The following is a 19555-nucleotide window of genomic DNA, read 5'->3' as shown; positions in this document are numbered from 1 at the left end:
TTGCGTGATTGTTTAGGTGTGTGTGTGGTGTGTGCATGCATGTGTGGTGTGGTGTGGTGTGTGTGTGGAAATATGTCTCATAGGTGCAAAGAAACAAATAGAATTGGACATTTTTTAACCTTTTTACCCTTTAACTTGACTGCCGGGTCAAATTGACCCGAACAGTATCGATGTAACAAATAGACCCAGGGGGGGCTGCAAATGTGTAAAATGAACCATTTTCATTTAGAGTGCACCTATTAAGTCAAAGAAGTATTTTTCTGCATAAAACTTTTCTAACTATTTAAAAAAAAAAATTTAACTTTGAAACGGGTCAAATTGACCCGCAACATAACAGGAGGGTTTTAAACTACTTTGCAGAACAGCACTTTGTGAAGTTCGGTCCATTCACTTGTATTAGCTTACGTCAAAGGATATGCAAGTCATAAATGACTTTGTAAGGACTTAATAAAATACATATTTATATGTTTATAGATTAAATTAGTTTAAACATTTAAAAAAGATAGTGATCTTTAACAGAAAACAGCCACAGCAGAAAATAGAAAAATTATGCAACTAAGACAAGCGACACACCAAATTATTGGAGACAATAATCACACATAATTTGTACAATCAAGAACAATCAATGAAGGAAAATATGTTTATATTGTATATTGCATTTTCTAAGTAAAAGGGCATGCCAACTTATTTGAAAAGCTTTTATATAGACTGGTTAATATAATTTGAAACATCAGTTTCAGTCTAGTTTTGCTGTAAAGACAAACCTATCAAATACTTTTTTAATACTGTAAATTTCAGATTGCAAACAATTAATGAAAATCTACTAATAGTACACAACAGCACATCTTATTTTGGATTAAAAATGTATTAAAGTAAATTTCATTCACCCCACTCATTCTCTCTATACAGAAAAATACAAATCAATCCTGCAAGTTCATATTTTATATCTCCAATATGCAAATGTCAAGATCCAAATGATCACATTTAACAAATTCAAAAATTAAACAATTTTCCTTTCCCACTTTATAGACAACAAGCCCTCCAGTTTTCATCTTTTATATTAGCGGTTCTCAACGTCAGCGGTACCGCCCCCAGGGGCGTTCAGAGGATGGCAGGGGGCGCTGGGATGCCTTTGGGGGGCGTTTGGTCGAAGGTAAACTTTACACCTTAAATGCACAACAATGCCAGTTTAGACTTTGAGCAACTTGGTAAAACTGTAAAACTATAAACTTTGATTAAGAACCAGATTTGTTCTTTGTCATTTCTGTCCAGTAAAACTATTAATCTATAAATCAATAGACAGGTCTATATAAAGATAATCTATGTTTCTGTCTCATATTTGTATGGCATTAAAAGGACCTGGAAATGTTGGTTTTCATTGAAAGTTCTGGTTTGCGCAATAAATGCCATGTGGTGAAATTTTATGGATGATACTCTGATGTCCCATTCTCCTGAAGGCAGCATAGAGCTGCACCACCAGAAACTGTCAAACACTGAAGAGAAGAGCTATGATTAATGTAGTTACAGTTCTATCCATGTTTTAATGTTGCAGAGCTCAGTCGTTTGCAATAGTTCAAAGTTTAAACTGGCATGTTGTACATTTTTATCTGGTCATTTTGTGAAACATTTAACAACTTTAAAATGGCACAAAATAAAAATATTTTTTCCACTCTGATTTGCTGCTGTTAGGCCTACCAATTTTAACTTGAATGTTCATTGCATTTTTCATAGACGCCTGTGAAAATAATTTCTATTCCCATGACATTGTTCTCTGGGAAATTATTTTTGATGATAAATACAGAAACAAACATAAAAATCAAAACATCTACAATGGCGATAGTAATATTAATGATAAAATAATAGTCAGTGCAAAGTATCCTACAAATTCTTTGGTGGGGGCGGTGAGGGACCTGGAAAAAGGCTAGGGGGCGCTGGCCCAAAAAAGGTTGAGAAAAACTGTTTTATATGAACCTCTACATAGGACATATATGGAAAATAGTTCTACGGCGTTTCACCTGTGTGAATCCTCATGTGCTTAGTTAAACGAAATTTGCGACTAAAACTTTTTCCACAGGTCCCACATGAAAACGGCTTTTCACCTGTGAATCATCATGTGCCGAGTTAAAGTCTGTTTTAGACTAAAACCTTTTCCACAGGTCCCACATAAAAACGGCTTTTCACCTGAGTGAATCATCATGTGCTTAGTTAAATTCCCTTTTTGAATAAAAGTTTTTCCACAGTTCACACATGAAAACGGCTTTTCACCTGTGTGAATCATCATGTGCAGAGTTAAATTCGGTTTTTGACTAAAACCTTTTCCACAGGTCCCACATGAAAACGGCTTTTCACCTGTGTGAATCATCATGTGCAGAGTTAAAGTCTGTTTTAGACTAAAACCTTTTCCACAGGTCCCACATGAAAACGGCTTTTCACCTGAGTGAATCATCATGTGCTTAGTTAAATTCCATTTTTGAATAAAAGTTTTTCCACAGTTCACACATGAAAACGGCTTTTCAGCTGTGTGAATCATCATGTGCTTAGTTAAACTACGTTTGAGACTAAAACTTTTCCACAGGCTCCACATGTAAACGGCTTTTCACCGTGTGAATCATCATGTGCTGAGTTAAAGTCGGTTTTTGACTAAAACCTTTTCCACAGGTCCACATGAAAACGGCTTTTCACCTGAGTGAATCATCATGTGCTTAGTTAAACTCCCTTTTTGAATAAAAGTTTTTCCACAGTTCACACATGAAAACGGCTTTTCACCTGTGTGAATCATCATGTGCCGAGTTAAATTCGGTTTTCGACTAAAACCTTTTCCACAGGTCCCACATGAAAATGGCTTTTCATCTGCGTGAATCATCATGTGCTGAGTTAAACGAAGTTTGTGATAAAAACCTTTTCCACAGGTCCCACATGAAAATGGCTTTTCATCTGTGTGAATCATCATGTGTTGAGTTAAACCAAGTTTGTGATAAAACCTTTTCCACAGGTCCCACAAGAAAATGGCTTTTCACCTGTGTGAATCATCATGTGCTGTGTTAAACGAAATTTGCAAAACTTTTCCACAGGTCCCACATGAAAACGGCTTTTCACCTGTGTGAATCATCATGTGCTGAGTTAAAGCCCGTTTTAGACTAAAACTTTTTCCACAGGTCCCACATGAAAACGGCTTTTCACCTGTGTGAATCATCATGTGCTGTGTTAAACGAAGTTTGTGACTAAAACTTTTTCCACAGGTCCCACATGAAAACGGCTTTTCACCTGTGTGAATCATCATGTGCTGTGTTAAACGAAATTTGTGACTAAAACTTTTTCCACAGGTCCCACATGAAAACGGCTTTTCACCTGTGTGAATCATCATGTGCTCAGTTAAATGCTTTTTTTGACTAAACCTTTTTCCACAGTTCACACATGAAAACGGCTTTTCACCTGTGTGAATCCTCTTATGAGCATCAAGAGAATATTTGCCAGCAAAACGCTTTTTACAGGTCACACAGGAGAAAGGTTTTCTTCTTTCTGATTTTGCTTCTCAGCTTCAGCAGCTTTTGGAAGATCTGTTCCTTGTTTGGTTCTGATTCAGTTTGGTTTGTTTGTTCATAAACAGGAACCACCATGCAGGTATCAGTCTCCTGTTTTAATTCAAGCTGTTCTTCACCCTGACTGGAGTAAACTTCTTTCTCTTCCACTTTTATTTGTTGATATTCTAGATCCTGCTGCTCTTCTTTTATATGTTGATCTTCTGGCTCTTCTTTTTCTTGTTTCACCTGCAGAGGTTCTACCTCGTCCTGGTCCAGATTGGATCTCCTCTCTTGGTTATACATCTCGTTCTCATAAACGTTATGTTGCAGGCAATCTGGAGAGGAAAACAGGAAAAAAAGAGGAATTGTTAACGTTACTGAAGTAATTAACAGACTTTCATCATTTAAGACAGAAATCACCAAAAAAACACATCTGAAAATTCAAGAGTGCAGACATTCAGCTGACATTTGGAAAATTACCAAATTAAATATTTCTGATTAATTTATTCACTCCAGGCATGATGTTATTGTTTAAAAATTATTTCTAGTATTATTTCTAATATTTTCTATGTTGGAGCAATTAACTTTATTTTTATTACTTTGTGTTTAGTTTCATGTTAATTGTTTATTTTATATTTTTTGTTTCTTTACTTAAAAAAAAAATCCTAATCCAAGGGCCCAGAATCTTGACAGTTTGTCCATTTTCTGTAAGTTTAGGGACTGGTACAGGACCAGCATGCACTGGGCTTTCACCAGGTCTTATCTTTTTTTACTGCTAAGAATAATGATAATTCTTAGCAACAGAGAAAACATGCAAACAAAGAAAGAGACGCAAACAAATGAAATACAGCAAACAAGAAGAGATGACGGAAACAAAAAGCAAATAAAATGTAGCAAACAAAAAAAGAGACGCAAACAAAACCCTCCTGCTGTGCTGGACCAAAACAGCAGAAGATGCCTCAGCACCGCAGGATATTGTTGATCAGATCGACGGACTATTCACGAGGGCTTGACAGACAACGACAAGTGTCGCAAGTAAGATGGACATAATATTGTGTATATTTTGTAATTAGAATATTACTTTACTGTATTTATGTCCACCAGTTAAAATAAGCTAATGCTAGCTGGTATAGTGCTATAGTACTTGGTGTTCAGCCCCCGCTTAAAGCTAACCAAGATTATTTTTTTAAAAGTTTCAGTTATTTTCTAACACTGACTTAGATATCTGATACAAGAGCCTATTATAGAAATGAAACAATATTATAAAAATTAATTTACACGTTATAACATTCACCAGAAAAGTTTACACAGATGGCAATGGCTATTATGAACTTCACTCTGTCAAAGTAAGATACCTCCCAAATCTCCCGTTTTTGTTTTGAAGGTTTCCTATGTGTGTGTGCGAGCGCTAAACATGCATAGCTTAATATTATTCAGTAGTAATCATTATTTATTTCTGTCTATATTTATATAAATATGTATTGATAAGACGAGAGCGGTCCATTAGCGTCTGTCCTTTATTATGTCTATGTGAGAAACGGCCCGGTCTACGGAAGACGGGTCCTTCGAAGGCCACGAAATGGACGACCAGAAGAGAAAAGCGTAGCCTTCAGCTAGCTGCCTAGCCTCCATCTTGGCGTTATGTTGCTTAGCAACCTTGACAACGTGAAGCACAAAGTGCCGAAGGAAAAAAACGGACTCGAAGTTAGTTTTTTACTCGTTTTTTTCAGTATTATTCTTCACCTTTTGTGATAAAGGCTGTTCCATACTAAAAAAGAAATCTGTTTGATTCTAAAATGTTTAAACATTATAGCAAGGAATGTAAGCAAATTATTAATTTTCAAATACTCTCTAGATCTCAGGAAGTAAGACATTACAGTTAAATAAAATTATTATGTTTGAAGGCTTAACTTTAATCAGTCAAACCCATTTGTTCAGGAATAAATACTTCAGTGAAACAAATTTTTTACAACTATTACCTGGCTTAATATCTGTGTTCCACCTTCACTCATAGGGGAAAACTAGCGGGAGTTTTTATAACGATTTGCCACCGGAGACATGCGTTCTCTCTCGGTGTACCGAACCTGGAGCGCCCGGTGTTATGCCCAGAAAAGCCCGCCTGCCCAAATTTGCATCCCCTGTCGCGGGAGCGCGCATCGCTCTAAGCTCTCGCATATTGACGAGGAAACGGATAAAAATATGACCGAAGAGGAAATTTTTAAGATATTTGTAACATTATCACGTTTCCTAACCGTGTAATCCCTAATACGGTGGGTTTTATTTCGCAAATTATTTGAAATAAATACGGTTTTTACACTTTTATTGACACAATGAGTCGAACTTTTTTTCAGTCCGTGTCTGTTGTAAACGTTCTCCGCAAATGGTTTGAAATTCTCTGCTTTGTCTTTTGATATCATAATAGATCAAAAGCATTACAACAGAGACCCATTATGTAGAACATTTTATATCATGCTTCACTTCTAGTCTGTTAATGTAGGAGGAAATGCAACTTAATTTATGAGCCTGAAAATATTTGCATCCGTCTTGTTGATATGAAACTTATAGCATTAGCTCAGAGAACAAGTGTCATTACGTAGAAGAGATTAAATCATTTCAGCTCTTTATTTCCCCCAATTAGCACAGGGATGCATGTTTTGGCAATATAGATTTTGAGCCTGCCACAATATGCATCCCTTCTCTATTCCCCTCAAATATTATCCTATCGATATAAAACATATACCAGCAGTTATTGGAACTACTCAGATTATGTAGAAAAAATTATTTCACTATTATCTCTTGAATTCTTTAAATTAGCACAGGGATGCGTTTTTGGGCAAATTTTCAGCCTGCCAAAATATGCATCCCTTATCTATTCCCCTCAAATATTATCCTATTGATTTAAAACTTATACCATCAGTTCTTGGAGCTACTCTCATTATGTAGAAAAAGTTATTTCACTCTTAACTCTCAAATTCTTCAAATTAGCACAGGGATGCATTTTTGGGCAATATGGATGGCCTGCAAAAATACGCATCCCCTGTCTATTCTCCTTAAATATTATTATAGTGATTTAAAACTTATACCATCAGTTCTTGGAGCTACTCTCATTATGTATAAATAGTTATTTTACTTTTAACTCTTTATTTCTCAAAGGTGGCAAAGGGATGCATTTTGGGCAATATGGATTTCCAGCCTGCCAAAATATACACCCCTCTCTATTCCCTTCAAATATTATCCAATTGATTGAAAACTTATAACAGCAGTTCATGAAGCTACTCTCATTATGTAGAAATAGTTATTTTACTTTTAACTCTTTATTTCTCAAAGTTAGCACAGGGATGCATTTTTGGGCAATATGGATTTCCAGCCTGCCAAAACATGCACCCTCTCTATTCCCTTCAAATATTATCCAATTGATTGAAAACTTATAACAGCAGTTCATGGAGCTACTCTCATTATGTAGAAATAGTTATTTTACTTTTAACTCTTTATTTCTCAAAGTTAGCACAGGGATGCATTTTTGGGCTATATGGATTTCCAGCCTGCCAAAATATGCATCCCTCTCTATTCCCTCAAATGTTATCCTATTGATTTAAAACTTATAACAGCAGTTCATGGAGCTACTCTCATTATGTAGAAATAGTTATTTTACTTTTCTCTTTATTTCTCAAAGTTAGCACAGGGATGCGTTTTTGGGCAATATGGATTTCCAGCCTGCCAAATACGCATCCCCTGTCTATTTTCCTCAAATGTTATCCTATTGATTTAAAACTTATAACAGCAGTTCTTGGAGCTACTCTCATTATGTATAAATAGTTATTTCATTCTTAACTCTTTAATTCTTCAAATTAGCACAGGGATGCGTTTTGGGGCAATATGGATTTCCAGCCTGCCAAAATACGCATCCCCTGTCTATTTTCCTCAAATGTTCCTATTGATTTAAAACTTATAACAGCAGTTCTTGGAGCTACTCTCATTATGTAGAAAAAGTTATTTCACTCTTAACTCTATAATTATTAAAATTAGCACAGGGATGCATTTTTGGGCAATATGGATGGCCTGCCAAAATATGCATCCCCTCTCTTTTCCCCTCAAATGTTTTCCTATTGATTTAAAACTTATAACAGCAGTTCATGGAGCTACTCTCATTATGTATAAATAGTTATTTCATTCTTAACTCTTTAATTCTTCAAATTAGCACAGGGATGCGTTTTGGGGCAATATGGATTTCCAGCCTGCCAAAATACGCATCCCCTCTCTATTCTCCTTAAATATTATTATAGTGATTTAAAACTTATACCATCAGTTCTTGGAGCTACTCTCATTATGTAGAAAAAGTTATTTCACTCTTAACTCTTCAATTCTTCAAATTAGCACTGGGATCCATATTGCCCAAAAATGCATCCCTGTGCTAACTTTGAGAAATAAAGAGTTAAAAGTAAAATAACTATTTCTACATAATGAGAGTAGCTCCAAGAAATGCTGTTATAAGTTTTAAATCAATTGGATAATATTTGAAGGGAATAGAGAGGGGTGCATATTTTGGCAGGCTGGAAATCCATATTGCCCAAAAATGCATCCCTGTGCTAACTTTGAGAAATAAAGAGTTAAAAGTAAAATAACTATTTCTACATAATGAGAGTAGCTCCAAGAAATGCTGTTATAAGTTTTAAATCAATTGGATAATATTTGAGGGGAATAGAGAGGGGTGCATATTTTGGCAGGCTGGAAATCCATATTGCCCAAAAATGCATCCCTGTGCTAATTTTAATAATTAGAGAGTTAAGAGTGAAATAACTTTTTCTACATAATGAGAGTAGCTCCAAGAACTGATGGTATAAGTTTTAAATCACTATAATAATATTAAGGAGAATAGACAGGGATGCGTATTTTGGCAGGCTGGAAATCCATATTGCCCAAAAACGCATCCCTGTGCTAATTGAAGAATTAAAGAGTTAAGAATGAAATAACTATTATACATAATGAAGTAGCTCCATGAACTGCTGTATAAGTTTTAAATCAATAGGAAAACATTTGAGGGAAAAGAGAGGGGATGCATATTTTGGCAGGCCATCCATATGCCCAAAAATGCATCCCTGTGCTAATTTAATAATTATAGAGTTAAGAGTGAAATAACTTTTTCTACATAATGAGAGTAGCTCCAAGAACTGCTGTTATAAGTTTTAAATCAATAGGATAACATTTGAGGAAAATAGACAGGGGATGCGTATTTGGCAGGCTGGAAATCCATATTGCCCAAAAACGCATCCCTGTGCTAATTTGAAGAATTAAAGAGTTAAGAATGAAATAACTTTTCTACATATGAGAGTAGCTCCAAGAACTGATGGTTTAAGTTTAATCACTATAATAATATTTAAGGAGAATAGACAGGGGATGCGTATTTTGGCAGGCTGGAAATCCATATTGCCCAAAACGCATCCCTGTGCTAATTTGAAGAATAAAGAGTTAAGAATGAAATAACTATTTATACATAATGAGAGTAGCTCCATGAACTGCTGTTATAAGTTTTAAATCAATAGGAAAACATTTGAGGGGAAAAGAGAGGGGATTCATATTTTGGCAGGCCATCCATATGCCCAAAATGCATCCCTGTGCTAATTTAATAATTATAGAGTTAAGAGTGAAATAACTTTTTCTACATAATGAGAGTAGCTCCAAGAACTGCTGTTATAAGTTTTAAATCAATAGGATAACATTTGAGGAAAATAGACAGGGGATGCGTATTTTGGCAGGCTGGAAATCCATATGCCCAAAACGCATCCCTGTGCTAATTTGAAGAATTAAAGATTAAGAATGAAATAACTATTTATACATAATGAGAGTAGCTCCAAGAACTGCTGTTATAAGTTTTAAATCAATAGGATAACATTGAGGAAAATAGACAGGGATGCGTATTTTGGCAGGCTGGAAATCCATATTGCCCAAAAACGCATCCCTGTGCTAACTTTGAGAAATAAAGAGTTAAAAGTAAAATAACTATTTCTACATAATGAGAGTAGCTCCAAGAACTGCTGGTATAAGTTTTAAATCAATAGGATAATATTTGAGGGAATAGATAAGGATGCATATTTTGGCAGGCTGGAAATTTTGCCCAAAAACGCATCCCTGTGCTAATTAAAGAATTCAAGAGTTAATAGTGAAATAACTTTTTCTACATAATCTGAGTATTCCAATAACTGCTGGTATATGTTTATATCGATAGGATAATATTTGAGGGAATAGAGAAGGATGCATATTGTGGCAGGCTCAAATCTATATTGAAAAAACATGCATCCCTGTGCTAATTGGGGAATAAAGAGCTGAAATGATTTAATCTCTTCTACGTAATGACACTTGTTCTCTGAGCTAATGCTATAAGTTTCATATAACAAGACGGATGCAAATATTTTCAGGCTCATAAATTAAGTCGCATTTCCTCCTACATTAACAGACTAGAGGTGAAGCATGATATAAAATGTTCTACATAATGGGTCTCTGTTGTAATGCTTTTGAGCTATTATGATATCAAAGACAAAGCAGAGAATTCAAACCATTTGCGGAGAACGTTACAACAGACACGGACTGAAAAAAAGTTCGACTCATTGTGTCAATAAAAGTGTAAAAACCGTATTTATTTCAAATAATTTGCGAAATAAAACCCACCGTATTAGGGATTACACTGTTGAGAAACGTGATAATGTTACAATTATCTTTAAAATTTTCTCTTCGGTCATATTTTATCCGTTTCCTCGTCAATATGCGAGAGTTTAGAGCGATGCGCGCTCCCGCGACAGGGATGCAAATTTGGGCAGGCGGCTTTTCTGGCATAACACCGGTCAGCTGACAGCTGGCGAGGGAGCTGGCTGTTAATGCAGCGGGAGCAGACATCTCCGAAAACGTCTGAGCAATATTGCAATTAAGTGATTTATTGATGCACCTAGCAGATATTTGAGATCTATACATCTACATTCGCGCCGAAAATATTGTAAAAATCATTTTGTGTAATACAGGAAAAAAAAAAAAAAAAAAAAAATTGCTGCCATTCCTGCGTTTTTCAACACCCGTTTAAAAGGATCCTGCCCCAAAATTGGGACCCGGCTGTTTTTTGTTTGACTCCCTCTAGTGGTCTGGAGCACTTCCGTTTTCAGCACTTTTTGTTTGCATCTTTGTTTGCTGCATTTAATTTGCGTCTCTTTTTGTTTGCTGCGTTTTATTGCTATATGTTTGCGTCATTTCTTCTTGTTTGCTGCATACATTTCTTTGATCTCTTTTTTGTTTGCTTGTTTTCTCTGTGCTGCGCATTTGCACCCGTCGGCCACAGGTTCATATAAAGACCAGCTGTGCCTTTATGTGGAAGGATAAAAGAAACTGTTCATTATAGAAACAATAAAACAGAACAGATTCCAGGATGATTTAAGAAATACGGAGTGTGTGTCTGCCTCGTTATTTTAACCTGTTGTATCCTGTTTACAGGAAAAAATCTGCGTCTGTTACACCGACACAGCCCTGTTGCGTGAAACACTTGCTTTACTAGCCTTTTGCTTAATTGTTTTCATATTTCTCCTGTTTATTAAAGTAAGTCTCAGCAGTTAAAGGAGGAGAGCCCTAAGAAAGATAACTGGTTCTATTTTCTCTCTACATAAATAAGCCATTCTTACAGCGTAGTTGTGATGTTTGCGCTCTTTTATCTGATATAAAAACATTTATACAGGAGGGGAACGGTTACTATAATGACCCTCATGCAGAAAGCTTCATACATTCAAACCTTAACCTGAATCCAAACGCTGGTGTTTCTTACCTATTCGGTATAAGATTATCTTGGGCTTCCGGGAGAAATCCAGCAGTCTGCGTTGATCATCCATCTCTTCCTCTTGATGATTTCTTTAAACTCTGTGAATGTTTCTTCAACAGCAGTCAAATGCTTGTTGATAAACTCGTTTATACAAACTCTCGAAAATTCAACAAAACAAACCATGCGCCATCTTGTTTCTCGTCTTCTTCTTCGTCTTTTTTCTGGCGGTTGGCAAACAACTTTAAGGTGCATTACCGCCACCTTCCAGGTTGGAGTATGGATAAGAAGCTCATAGCCTCCTCGTTCTTCTAAGAAAATTTAAAAAATTCTATCAAAAGCTATATTTCCTGATGAACTCTGAACAATTCTCTTATAACTAACTTATTTTATTACTACTAGCTCACTAAGTAGTATCTTTCTTTCCCGTACATATTTGTTGGTTTGGACATACAGGAATTAAATAGTACTCTTAACTTAATGAATAAACTTAATACAGGTTGTTGTATTTATTGTGGAAAGTTAGAAACAGTACAGCATATCTTTTTAGAAAAAATTAATTGTTAATGCATGTCACCATGAGAAAAGCCTTCTGGGTTTTGCTTAAAAACTTTTTTTAAATATTAAAATCACACATTTTTGTCTCATGAAGTGAAAAATTTATTGGCAAAACAAACTTATTGTCAAGAAATCTTTTCTTGCTATTCTATGTTTTTGTTTGTGACTCAAACTTTTGCTTGTGATTCTCACATGACATCATGGGCAGGGCCTAAAATTACAACAAAAAATTTCTGGTGTGTGCAAATAGAAGTTTATGTTGGCAAATAACATTTTAAGTTCACGGACAATATTATTATTTAATTAAAAAACATTTTTTAAACAAAACTTTTTGTAAAAGAAAAAATTGGGGTACTCCGGGAGTATGGGGTACCGGCCCTTTGATCGGGCTGTCAGGTCCCTGTATGACCGGTGTCAGAGTCTGGTCCGCATTGCCGCAGTAAGTCGGGCTCGTTTCCGGTGAGAGTTGGACTCCGCCAAGGCTGCCCTTTGTCACCGATTCTGTTCATTACTTTTATGGACAGAATTTCAGGCGCAGCAAGGTGTTGAGGGATCCGTTTTGGTGGCCTTAGGATCGCATCTCTGCTTTTTGCGGATGATGTGGTCCTGTTGGCTTCATCGGAACGTGATCTGCAGCTCTCACTGGAGCGGTTCGCAGCCGAGTGTGAAGCGGCCGGGATGAGGCTCAGTGCCTCCAAATCCGAGGCCATGGTCTTGAGCCGGAAAAGGGTAGAGTGCCTTCTCCGGGTCAGGGGGGTCGTCCTGCCTCAAGTGGAGGAGTTTAAGTATCTGGGGATCTTGTTCACGAATGAGGGAAGAAGGGAGCGGGAGATCGACAGGCGGATTGGGGCAGCGTCTACTGTGAAGCGGGCGCTGTACCGGTCCGTCGTGGTGAAGAGAGAGCTGAGCCAAAAAGCGAAGCTCTCGATTTACCGGTCGATCTACGTTCCCACCCTCATCTATGGTCATGAGCTTTGGGTCATGACCGAAAGAACGAGATCACGGGTACAAGCGGCCGAAATGGGTTTCCTCCGCAGGGTGGCTGGGCTCTCCCTTAGAGATAGGGTGAGAAGCTCGGTCATCCGGGAGGGACTCAGAGTAGAGCCGCTGCTCCTCCACGTCGAGAGGAGCCAGTTGAGGTGGCTCGGGCATCTGGTAAGGATGCTTCCTGGACGCCTCCCTGGTGAGGTGTTCCGGGCACGTCCCACCGGGAGGAGGCCTCGGGGAAGACCCAGGACACGCTGGAGGGATTACGTCTCTCGGCTGGCCTGGGAACGCCTTGGGATTCCCCCGGAGGAGCTGGAAGAAGTGGCTGGGGAGAGGGAAGTCTGGGCCTCCCTTCTGAAGCTGCTGCCCCCGCGACCCGACCCCGGATAAGCGGAAGAAAATGGATGGATGGATGGATGGAGAAATAATTACTATTCCAAAAGTTTTGATTACAAATTTATTATGCTTAACTTAGGTTTTTTTTTATTGAATATTTGGGGAAAATATTTAATTGCATCCTCACCAGACCCTAAACGTACTTAAAGTCTGGATCGACTTTTTTTCCCCCTTCATTAATGACACACTTTTATTACATACATTATATCTATCAAGGTAATTCAGGGTGACTTATTTTTTATTCTAAATTAATTCTTAATGAATTTAAGTGTTATTCTCCTTCAAGATACATTTGCCTAACGCTGGAATAAATGCAATGTACATTATACCCAAAGAATGAGCTGTTGCTAGGGAATCAAAGAGTGAAGTAGAGGCCAATTGAGGTTGAGCAACTAAAGCCTTTCCTCTGCCTACATCTCCCAGAATGCTGTTCTGAATCTGAATTCAGTGAAATTATTGAACATTCCAATATATTTTCTATTGATATTTATACTATTGATTCTCCTACTCTGTGTGACGTATAAAAGCCTGGACAAAGCCACAAGAGATGAAACACAGTTTTGTAAACCAAAAAGCTAAGTGAACATTTTTCAATAAAGATGGCTGCCTGGTTTCATTATTTCATACATGCTTTTATCCAAGATCAAGTGTTTGAGAACTTGATCTTGTTAAACAAACATGTGATGGCCCCACCTGACAGCCTGCGGCGACGTATCGAAGTAGATGTTTCTGTTGTACATCCGACACATAGATGGTAGCCAGGTCAAAATCCTGAAAACGCACAGAGCAGCTGTTAAAAAACAAAACTATTTTCTCACTCGTCTGCCTCAACCTCAAAAGACAGAAGCAGTTTCTAAAAACACATAAAGACAGTCTGTTTGAAATTCAATATCCTGCTTGGCTAGAACCGTCACCTGTAGATCTTGAGAGGAAGAACACCATATTAAACCCCCCCACAGTATCATGTACAATGCTGTCTGCATGAAACACTCCACACACTTCTGACCAATCACACAATACTTCACATAGACCTGAACCTGGTGTGGACTTGATTTTCATCTCGTAACTACGTCAATGAGAGCAGACTGCGACTGTTTGGACATAAAACCCGAGCATCTTCTCTGAGACCGTGCCGATTTCCTCCTGACTATGGACTAATATCAGCCGATATTAGTCATATTGTTCCGATAAACAAAACTGGGCCAATATTAACCATCAATATTTATTTCCTTCTTGTTGCCATTTGTTTCTGGAGGGGGAGTGAACAAAGTTGGTCATGTGACAGCAGGGGCGCAAAAAGTGGGTATGCAGTGCATGCAACGCATAGGGGCGCAACACCAGAGGGGGCGGCGCGCCAATGATGTTTTCCCATACACTTCAGCGCGCCTTACGCTCGCGCACATAACGAGGTAAATGTAGTGAGTTTTACCTTTCACGTGTCGTCGTCTTGGGTGGGGGGAGGAGGACATGAGCGTATGTTTTCTACACTCCTTCACCCTGACCTGACATACCTTCCTTCGGGGGGGAAGGGGGGAGGGGGGCGATTTATGTTTTCGCATCCACCTGAATAATGTGTAGTTGCGCCACTGTGTGACAGTGATCAGTGATTGTGAGGAGTTTAACTGAAGCAAAGAAGGAGTGATGAAGTCAGCAGCAATATGGTTGTTTTTCCCCCAAAGTTTCAAAAGCAACAGCAACCTTAATATCAGCCCAAACTTGTACATCGGTCCATCCCTGGCTAGAATGACCCAATCAAAGTCCACACTTTATTCCAACTGTGCCAAGATTTGAAATCTGACATTGACAGGCAAATTTCCAACCAATCTGAATGAGCTCGAGCTACTGTCCATTGAACAGCAGACATTTTATTCAGACTATATATTGTGTGAAATATAGACATTTATAAAATCATGTTGCATTTTCTAAATTTATTTATTGCATTTTTTAAAGGTTTTGTTGGCTCTAGTGGCCTTCATTTTAAAGAAGCTTGACAGGAAAGAGGAGGAAGACATGCGGCAAATGTCACCAGGCTGGGAATTGAACCTGCGACCACCGGCATGAGGACTACGGCCTCGGCTGTCTGCAAGAATACCGTTTGAAGTGGCATTCTTGCAGACACCAAAGTAAGCTTTTCGTTGTACAAGCAAACATGTTTCTGCTATGCACATGACAGATAAAGGTTGAAATTAAATATTTTAGTCTCTGGAAAGCTTTCAAAGACGTACCTTTAAGGACAAATTAATCAAAAGATGCTACAATAAGGATTTATCTCAGGGTAACTGAATCCAAATGCCCTCCAAACTGCTCAAATTTATCTTTGTTAAACATTCTGAAAATAATGAGCAGTTCATTTCCCCGTTATCTCCGACTTTATGTTGTTAAAATCCAGCTGGTTTGTGGCTGTAATGAGACATGAAAGGTTCTGGGTGTGTAAATATTTCTGGACCAACAGCATCTTCTGATCTTCATCCTCTGACTGTAGTGAAACAGAAGATGCTGCTCTCCACAGCACAAAACGACAGATGTTCTCAAAAAATCATCACAGAAACAGAAAATTATTTTAGTTATCTACTGACACACCTCACCGGCTAACTGGCCTTATCTCAGCTGAAAGACCAAAACTAATTAATGATCCTTCCTTTTGCTGACAGCGTGATTACAGCGCGTCCATGTCCCTTGAGAAACATCAGATGTTTTCCTTTCCGGCGCACATGAAGATAATTAGAACGTCCATCCCCATTTCAGCCTTCCTGTGATCTGCTCCAAGCTGCCAGCAGCAACCACTGCTGGTGCTGCATTCAAAGACCAACGGAAATCTGGTTTACAAACAACGTATCTTAAATTCCCTGGTAAATTATTGACAAAAAAAGGAGGGAAACTAACGTATTTGTATTCGGTATGCAACACAAAACATTTATCTATTTATAAGTATTACACATTGTTTCATTCATCACTGCATGCAGTACGTTTTTACGGTGAAATGTGTTTTGCCCACATTCCATTGACACCCTAAAGGCAACACCAGGCGTCATGTTGTATGATATTTTCACTGTTTCTCTAAATTTTTATGAAACTATATTAGGGATAAATTAAACATATAGTTCAATTTAAATGAGTTTTATTAGCAATTGCGATTTGGACTGCATTTCTTTTTTTTTTTTTGCAGGTAGGCAGGTTTAACGAGGGATCAGGGGATTTTGTGAGGAAAGGTCAGTCAGGATCAGAGCTGGAGCTGCTGTTCCTCAGTCTGTTTCACAGCTCAGCTTCACCATGTCGGTATTTACCTATAGATGCTGAGCGCTGAAAATACATGCTGTAAATCAGTGGTTCTTAACCTTTTTTGAGGTACCGAACCCATCAGATTCATATGCACATTCACTGAACCCTTCTGTAGTGATAAATAAAATGATTTTTTTTCCAAATTCAAGACATAGGGTCAAATCCAAGATCACTAAGTCTTCTTAAAACGTAGAGTCTCTGAGAACAGTTCTTCAAAATATAATCAGTGTTTTCAGCAAAGTTGAGCTGACTGTCCAGGAATGACCCAAGGTATTTAAAATTTGCCACAGTTTCAACAGGTTGGCCATCGAGAGAAACTGGAAACACTTTAAGGTCTTGTTTAGATCATTTAATTAGCTCTACATTCTTAAGAGAATGAAAAATTAATAATAAATAAAAAAAGACTGCGGTATTTTGATTTAGTAATGTAATTATATTAGTTGTGTTACCACCCCCACGCCACTAGAGGCAGTAGCAAGCCCGAAAAGATGCTACTAAGGAGCAGATTTAGAAGTTCACCGAAAGCTACAGAACTTGGTAAAAAACGGTGAGTTTTGCTGAAGTAAATAAAGACAAAAGTTCAAATCCATGCTGAGAGTGGAGCTCCTTCAATCAGAGCTAATCCGCAGCTCTTATTGGCTAAGCAATGTAACGTGATCCTCTGCAGCAAGTGATGGCAAAGCCGCGCGTCATCACGACTTTACACATGGGTGTCTATACCTCCGTGGCAGAGGCTCCGCCGAACCCCTGGGGTTCGATCGAACCCAGGTTAAGAACCACTGCTGTAAATGTATGTTGTTTCTGAAGGAATCAGATGTATATTTTCTATTTCACTTTTGCATCATTTCTCTTTTATCCTTGGCTTTAGCCTGTGAACCAGGACGTCTCAGAAGTCGTTGGAGTTCTCCCAGTTTGACCAGCAGACTTAAGTCCTGCCTGGGGCCAGAATTCCCAGTGTAATATACATTAATTTGTTTTACTGCACACTTTTATTCTTTCACGTTTTGTGTATTTTTAGGAGAAATATCTCAATATGAAGTACTAATGTATTAAGACGGCTAATGTAATGAAATAAAATTAACTGTTAGAATTTATTTCCACTCTGCTGTCCATAGCAAAGCTAACTTTTATTCAGTAATATTTTTGCCAGAAAAAAATAAAAAAAAAATGTAGCTAATGTCTGACAATGTCTGATTTATCAAATTTTATTGTGACAATAAAATGTCAAAAAATAAAAGGAAATTTTTTTCTTGTCTTCTTGAAATGTTAAAGGCACATTAAATTATGGATTCATGTCAATATATTTTTTAAATAAAATGCTGTAAAAGTATGTGTGTTCATCAGTGTCAATATAAAAAATATCAGAATACTTTCGATCAAATAAAAACATTGTGCTCTTTATTCATAAATTCCCCAAAACAACTAAATAATCACATTAAAAAACTCTGTTTAGTCATTTATTTGATTACACAATATATTAGCGTGTGTGAGAAAATGTGTCAAATATTAACTTAAAATACTTTGCAGAACAGCACTTTGTGAAGTTCGGTCCATTCACTTGTATTAGCTTACGTCAAAGGATATGTAAGTTAGGGCTGTATAAATAAATCGATTCGGCGATATATATCGATATCCGCCCTAGGAAAGTATCGATTTTTCATCCGCGAGTATCGATCCTTAAACCATAGGGGTCCATAGCCTTATAGCTCTTTTTAACGTCTATTGTTACGGCGTAGCAGCAAGACTCCGCCTACATCAGTCACACTTTCAACTTGAGCTTAAAGTGCACATTATAAACTACACACCAGTTTTTAAATTGTGCTAATAGACCAAGTATAACCTGAGTTATGCTAAAATTAGTAAACCATATTTTTCCGAATGTCAAAAGCGCCGCCATTCACCGGCTTTTCCGATTATGTGAGAGGGAATGAGCTTCCAACGTACAAAACGAAACATTAGATTCCTGTGTTTTTGGAAATGTAAAATCTTCAATAAATAACAATGGGCTGTATTTTGTTGCTGAGAAACGAAGTAAAGTTGTGCAAGTAACCGTGAAAGAGAAGCGGAACGGAGAAGCGGCGCGAACGGAGCAGCTGCTAAAGCAGTGAGATCGCGAAATTAATGCAAATTTCGACTGGTAGCATTCGCTTCATAATTAGTTTTTAGCTTAGCGGTTTCTGATCTGTATATAAAGGATTATCTGAAGAATGAACACGGGTTGATGACATCCGCAGCGGGCGCGCAGCGGCGCTGTGTTTTGTTCGTCTTCCTTAAACTTTCACAGTTTAAGGAAGACGAAGAGGAAAACCTCCCAGCCGGAATCCGCGGCGCCGTGAGGATTTCCATGATAACAATAGCTGATCGATCATTCTTATTAGCAATAGACAAAGAGTATCAGAGACTGAGAGTACTATGAGATCCTGACAGTCTGAGAGGCAGCTACTCAGAGATCCAATCAGGGAAATAGCGGCGCTGCAGGGAGTCGATCACTACGGGGTGAGGCGGAGCCACTACTTTAGCAGTTAGAAGAAAGCAGCTTACATCCACGGCTAACTCCGGGAACCAAGGTGGAAACGCATTTTTTCCCATAGCCCAAAAGACTGCATTTGTGGCTGCATTTTTACTTCAAAGTGCCGCCACAGTGTCCAAAAGAATAAACATAAGTGCAATAATTTGCATATTGAGTCTACAGAGGCTGATAATCTCCCCACTCTGCTCCTGGATTACCGTTTAAACTTTTGAGTTTCATGTCAAATCCACATGAATTAAATGACAGAAACTAATTCTCTCACTGCATCTTTGATTCATTTTGTACAGCTGCAGACTGTTAAACTGTCCAATCAGAGTCAGGTATTGTGTAGTTGGTGCGTTTAGTAAGTTTTCAATTAACTAAATTCAAGTCTATGGAACACAAAATGTCACTAAAATCATTCTGTCCCTCTAAAAGCTTTCAGAAAATCGTAAAAATGCACTGAATCCTATCGCTCAAAAATATCGTGATACATATCGTATCGTGACCATAATA

At 37.8% G+C, this 19555-nt stretch overlaps 1 long non-coding RNA gene and 1 pseudogene across 2 annotated transcripts; one reads left to right on the top strand and one right to left on the bottom strand.

Moving 5' to 3' along the window:
• Window positions 1–3013: 3013 nt before the first annotated feature.
• Window positions 3014–11634, bottom strand: LOC145550464 (uncharacterized; annotated as a pseudogene). Its single transcript, XR_014086357.1, has 2 exons — window positions 11320–11634; window positions 3014–3856 (listed from the first exon to the last, which is right to left on the bottom strand). The product of XR_014086357.1 is annotated as an uncharacterized LOC145550464 (transcript).
• Window positions 11635–17014: 5380 nt separating this feature from the next.
• LOC145550461 (uncharacterized) lies at window positions 17015–17602 on the top strand. Its single transcript, XR_014086353.1, has 3 exons — window positions 17015–17077; window positions 17198–17298; window positions 17399–17602. It is a non-coding gene; the product is annotated as an uncharacterized LOC145550461 (long non-coding RNA).
• The last annotated feature ends 1953 nt before the right edge of the window (window positions 17603–19555 follow it).

This window comes from Poecilia reticulata, unplaced genomic scaffold, assembly GCF_904066995.2.
Source record: "Poecilia reticulata unplaced genomic scaffold, P_reticulata-male-v2 Scaffold_52, whole genome shotgun sequence".
Taxonomy (NCBI): Eukaryota; Metazoa; Chordata; class Actinopteri; order Cyprinodontiformes; family Poeciliidae; genus Poecilia; species Poecilia reticulata.
This window is presented reverse-complemented; position numbering and strand designations above follow the sequence as displayed.